The sequence below is a fragment of the Molothrus ater genome, unplaced genomic scaffold (genome assembly GCF_012460135.2).
Source record: "Molothrus ater isolate BHLD 08-10-18 breed brown headed cowbird unplaced genomic scaffold, BPBGC_Mater_1.1 matUn_MA505, whole genome shotgun sequence".
NCBI lineage: Eukaryota > Metazoa > Chordata > Aves > Passeriformes > Icteridae > Molothrus > Molothrus ater.
This window is the reverse complement of record NW_023416570.1, coordinates 220452-226149: the sequence shown is the minus strand read 5'-3', so window position 1 is coordinate 226149 and position 5698 is coordinate 220452. Positions and strand designations below refer to the sequence as shown.

At 48.4% G+C, this 5698-nt stretch overlaps 1 long non-coding RNA gene across 1 annotated transcript; it reads left to right on the top strand.

Annotated features, from left to right (window-relative positions):
- Window positions 1-690: 690 nt before the first annotated feature.
- Window positions 691-1056, top strand: LOC129047101 (uncharacterized). Its single transcript, XR_008509058.1, has 3 exons — window positions 691-753; window positions 830-871; window positions 968-1056. It is a non-coding gene; the product is annotated as an uncharacterized LOC129047101 (long non-coding RNA).
- The last annotated feature ends 4642 nt before the right edge of the window (window positions 1057-5698 follow it).

Genomic DNA, 5698 nt, shown 5'->3' with positions numbered 1-5698 from the left:
TTGTTGGATATCTCATGTCTTTTATCATAGCCCTTTGAGGGGCCTGTCAGAAACCTTGGCACCAGTCTTAGCATCTGTACTCTCAGCGTTCCTTGCCCTGGCACCGATGCCATGGAACTTTTAACTTGGTAGCTCAGACAGGTATCAGAATAGCAACTCTTTTTCGAAGCATCCGGTCAGATGTCTTTTCAGGTCTTGTTCTGAGCTGTACGGACAGCAATGCCCTGCCAGGATCCATTATGGCAGATTAGGACTTGTAAGAATGTGGGGACAGGTAGAGGCTTCTGGCCGTAGGATTCTCGGGCATCCATCTTTGCAGTTCTTGGAATAAATCATTCAGTTAGCATCTTGTTTCTCCAGGGTTCTCTGAACTTCATCAGCCCGCCATCAGTTTCACCTTGGTCTTCTAATTTTGCGTCCTCTCGGTGCTCGCTGTCATTTTCCTTACCCAGAGATTTCTGTTCCTGTTGTGTCCCCGTTGTTTGTCGTGTCCTGTGTCACAGGTATCTGCACACACATTTGTGCTGGAGCTGCTCTGCCCTGCTGCATAGCCTGGTGCAATAGGCGAAGTCCCGGGGACTTGATGTTTGTAATGTGGGGTGTAGTTGGACTCTAGGTGGGATTTGTAGATGGGCACAAGATGTCTGGAGCTCTAGTCTGCAGCTCTTTGATTTTTGTCCTTTCTTTCATGTGCAGAAGGATAAAATCCAGGGCAGAGCCCCCCATCTCGGGTGAGGGGATTCCCCCGAGCAGGTCAGTCACTGTTTGTCTCTGCAGAGGGAGCATAAATGATGGCTGTTACAGCAGTGTTCTTTGTCTCACTTTTTAGGAAGTCAAAGCAGAGAGCAGCAGTCAAGGCCGAGTGAGCGAGGTGAGCATTGAGTAGTGTACAGAAGCAGTTGTTTTTGCTGATGTCTCAGTTTCTGGTGCAGCTCTAAGCATCTCCACTTTTTTTTTTCTATTTTAGGTGGTCCGCTTGCCATCTATCCTGGCCGAGCATGCCCATTCCAGGTGTGTGCAGCTTAAGGTATTGTTGTGGCATCCTTGTCAGATTTGGGAGGTTGTGTTTTCACAGTATCTCAGCAAGCTTTTCTGCTTTGTTTCTTTGCAGGTGCTGTCGCTGCCCTAGGCACGCCAAGGAACAGAGGAGGGCAGGTGAGTCGGAGTTTAGGCAGGCTGACTCCTAGGTGAGCGTTACACAGCAGCATGCTAAGCGTGTACCTTTTCTTTTCGCAGGTATCTTCTGGGCACCCTCTGGAGTCAAATCAAGATTTGAGGTGAGCTGGGGCAGGGGTGCGGAGGAGCCCTGGGGATTACTGTTTTTGAGGGCAATAGTCACCTTTTCTGTTTTGTCTTAGGTACCCTGAGGAGCCTCGTAGCCAAAGGTTGGAAAGGACAGCACCGAGGCACACACGGAGCACGTTTCATCATCCACGTCCGACCGAGGATGGATTTTGTCTGCTCCTTTTCCAAAAGCTAAGTGTCGGGGCCAGTGGCTGGGAGAAGGGGAAAAACCTTTACTATCGCAGAGGGCAATTTGATGTCAGCTTGGTGGAGAGGTCTGTAGTGGGACAGGCTCTCTGGAAGTAAAGGGAGAGGGTTTCTCCTCAGCCTGACCAGAGCCTTTGCCGGGCAGGGCAGTTCCGACCCATCTCAGGATTCTCGTGAACTTTGTGTCGTCCGCCTTCCTCGACCCGACGTTGTCACGGATCTTTCCCCTGAGTAGCTCGCCTTCAGGGCCGGAGCTATCGCCACGGTCACCCGGCAGTCGGCTTCCTTCTCTAGGCTCGCTGAGCCTCTCGAGCATCCTCTTAACTGCTGTGGCACTAACTTCTTTTAACGAGTTACATTTCATCATCACGTGCTATCGTCATAGGGCTTCCTTTCCTTTGGCATCATCAGCCTCTGGCTCATCTTGCACTAGGAATCTCGGGTCCCTACGGGGACAGTGCCAGGCAGTTGCCACTTGTCTCTGTGTTATGTCACCCATGTCTATGTTATGTTGTCCGTGTCTGTGTCCGTTGTCTTCCATGTCATAGGCCTTTGTTACGTCTCGATGCTTTATCGGCACTATTCTGTGCCATATAGGCCGTATTCTACTCACGTTCCTTTCTGGATATCCCTTCTTCTGGCATCTTTACATTTTTACTCTTTGAGACAGGAATGTCTCAAAGGGACAAGATGTTCTCATCCATCTTCCTTCTCACTACCAGCTTTGGTAGTGCCTTTTTTCCATGCCATTCTCTTGGACTGCTAGAGGGAGTGTCTTACACCCTCCTCATGTGACTGCAGTACTTCTATAGGTTCCATCTTCTCAAGGGTATAGGACTCAAGAATTCATCTTCCAGCGAGGTATCTCAAGTCCTGGCTTTTATATTGTGTGTACCTGTGCTGGCTTATACTGTATGTACCTACACTCTATGTACACTTGCACTGTATGCATCGACTTACATTGTTGTGTGTACTTATATTGTACCACTTATGGTTGGAGCTGCCCTGCCAGGGCACATAGTCACAGTTAGGTAGAAGAGTTATAAAAACTTTACTGTTCATCTGTCTTTTATGGGATTTTGGGTAGAAAACTTATTGGTCCAGAGTGGAGACAAGTCCTAGCTGTCAGATAGCCACACGTTGACCGCTTCCTGTCGTCTCACAGGTCCCTGAGGCTGCCGATTTCCCCAGAATCTACCATTTGACGTCAAGGAGCGCAGCCAGAAGATGTGTCGCAGCACGTTCTTCAGCGTCTCGAGTAAGGGCCGCAGCGAGCGTGTAAGTGGGAAGAGCGTGTGAGCGTGTGTGAGAGCACGTGTCTGTGTCTGTCTGCGTCTGCTCGTCTCTGCATGTGTCAGCGCATGCTGACTGGATTTAACCTTGTGTGTGTGACTTTTGCTTTTCAAGTTTTTCAACTCATTTGTAAATTTAGAATAAAAAATCCCCAGCTGGGTTCCCCCCCCGCCCTGGCTGTTTTTTTTTTTCCTCGGTCCCGGTCAGTCTGTGAGGCGACGTTCATCACCAAAGTTTGGGTGCGGACCGTCCAGGGACCGGGGTTTTTTTGTCAAGCAGGAGGATTTTTTTGAGGCTCCCGGGAACCACGTTCCCAAGGACCAATGATTGCTGGGGTGTAATTTAGCAGTTGTGATGAGAGGGATGGTGACTTCGTGTGTCATTTGAAGGGGGTGTTAATGGTAGAAGAGTGTTGTTTTTTGTGTGCTTTTGTTGGTTTGGGTTTCCTATAACAATAAATCCACATGTAATGAAAATAGAAAAAGGTTATCATCTTGTGTTAATATGTGTGTTGTGTTGTATTGCTCTGTATTGCAGGGTGAGCACAGGGTGAACTCTCTCCTCCTTGCTGTGACACCTGGGCTGGCAGGGATGACACAGTGACCTCGGCCGGCCGATGCTGCCTGTGCCATCACCTGGCACTGACGTGTTTGATGAAAATCCTTTTGCTGGGATTTTTCTCCTGAGAAGCCTCAGAACAGAAATGGAACCAGTAACAATCTGCTGGCTGTGGAGTGTGGCCTGGAGATGGTTTAGCAACAGGGGCATCTTAGATTAGTCTCCTGTGCATTGTTTCTACTTGATGACCAATCATGGTCCAGCTGCATCGGGGCTGTGAGCAGTCCCAGGTTTTTATTATTCATTCCTTTCCAGCTCTCTGATGTCTCCTTGCTCTTTTAGTATAGTTCTACTATCTCATTTTCTTTTAATATAATAGAGATCATAAAATAATATTTCAGCCTTCTGAAAGGTGGAGTCAAGATTCTCGTCTCTTCCCTCGTCTTGGGGACCCTCATCACCACAATCAGCGGCCGAGCAGGTTTGTGCGAGCCTCTCAGTAACCCTCGGCTGGTCCCGAGTCGGCAGACACCGGGGGGGCAGCCCTGACACGGCCGAGAGCGGGGAGACACTGTCTGTGCCCCGAGGGTGCTGAGGGCACCTGGGCTGGGGGGAGACACTCTCTGTGTGTGCCCCGAGGGTACTGAGGGCACTGGGGTGGGGGGAGACACCCTCTGTGCCCTGAGGGTACTGAGGGCACCTGGGCTGGGGGGAGACACTCTCTGTGTGTGCCCCGAGGGTGCTGAAGGCACCTGGGCTGGGGGAGACACTCTCTGTGCCCCGAGGGTGCTGGGGGGAGACACTCTCTGTGGCCCGAGGGTGCTGAGGGCACCTGGGCTGGGGGGAGACACTCTCTGTGTGTGCCCCGAGGGTGCTGAGGGCACCTGGGCTGGCAGGGAGACACTCTCTGTGTGTGCCCCGAGGGTGCTGAGGGCACCTGGGCTGGCAGGGAGACACTCTCTGTGCCCTGAGGGTGCTGAGGGCACCTGGGCTGGGGGGAGACACTCTCTGTGCCCCACGGGTGCTGAGGGCACCTGGGCTGGGGGGAGACACTCTCTGTGTGTGCCCCGAGGGTGCTGAGGGCACCTGGGATGGCAGGGAGACACTCTCTGTGCCCCACGGGTGCTGAGGGCACCTGGGCTGGGCCCCTGTGCAGCACAAGAGACACCAGAGACAGCGGTAGATGATAAAGGGCTGACTCTTAGCAGGGGTTAATCCAAGGTTTTATTAGGAATCCCAAAGGAGCTCCTGCACCTCAGGGGGCTCCTGCCGAGAGCCCCGGGAGATGTGCCAAGGTCACCTTTAAAGGGAGGTGGAAACCAAAAGTAGATAACATTTTACCAACCATTAAGTGACCCTAAGGGATGGATGCTGGGGGATCCAGACATACAGGACAGCGTATGGGGCAAGGCTTGGGGGGCTGACCCCTGGCCTCTGGCTCATCACTCGACGACTTGGACCGAAACTTCTGCATGGAGGGGATGGGAGGCTGAGTGATTGACAGAGAGGCAGGGTGGGCGTTTGGGGATGATCTCATCCCGGGAGAGGGATAACACAGGTAGAAGGAGGGGGGTACAGTTTGGGATAAACCATTTGGGAAAAATATGAGGATACAAAACAAAATTACTTCAAAGTATTACAAAGTATAAAAATGCACTACAGCAGGTTTGGGCAGCACCAAATAAAATGTAATAAAATGCTTTAAAAATAAAAAAATTAAAAATAAAAATTAAATAAAATTTTAAAAAAACCAAAATTAATTTTAAATAAATGAAAAACAAAATAAAAACTGTAAAGTGCGGTAAAGTGCTGTAATCGTTCCATAAAAGGTAGTGCCGTAATGCAAGACCCTCAAACACCACCACAATCACCAGCTTGAGTTGGTCTGGGCAGCACTAAATAAAAAAAACTAAAAACCTTTAAAAATAGAAAAATAAAAAATAAAATTAAAAAATAAAATTAAAGCTTTAAAAATAGAAAAAAGAAAAATAAAATTTAAATAAAAAATAAACATAAAAAATAAATGCTTTAAAAATAGAAAAATTAAAAATAAGTAAATAAATTTTTAAAATAAAATAAAAAGCTTTAAAAATAGAAAAATTTAAAATAAACATTAAGTAAAAAATAAAATTAAAAAATTAAAATAAATTTAAAATAAACTAAAAACAAAATAAAAACCGTAAAGTGCTGTAAAGTACCATAAAAGTTCCATAAAGGGTAGTGCCGTAAAGCGCGACTGTTGTAAAACTGCCGTAAAGCGCGACTGTCGCAAAAGGTGCCGTAAAGCGCGACTGTCGCAAAAGGTGCCGTAAAACGCGACTGTCGTAAAACTACCGTAAAGCGTGACTGTCGCAAA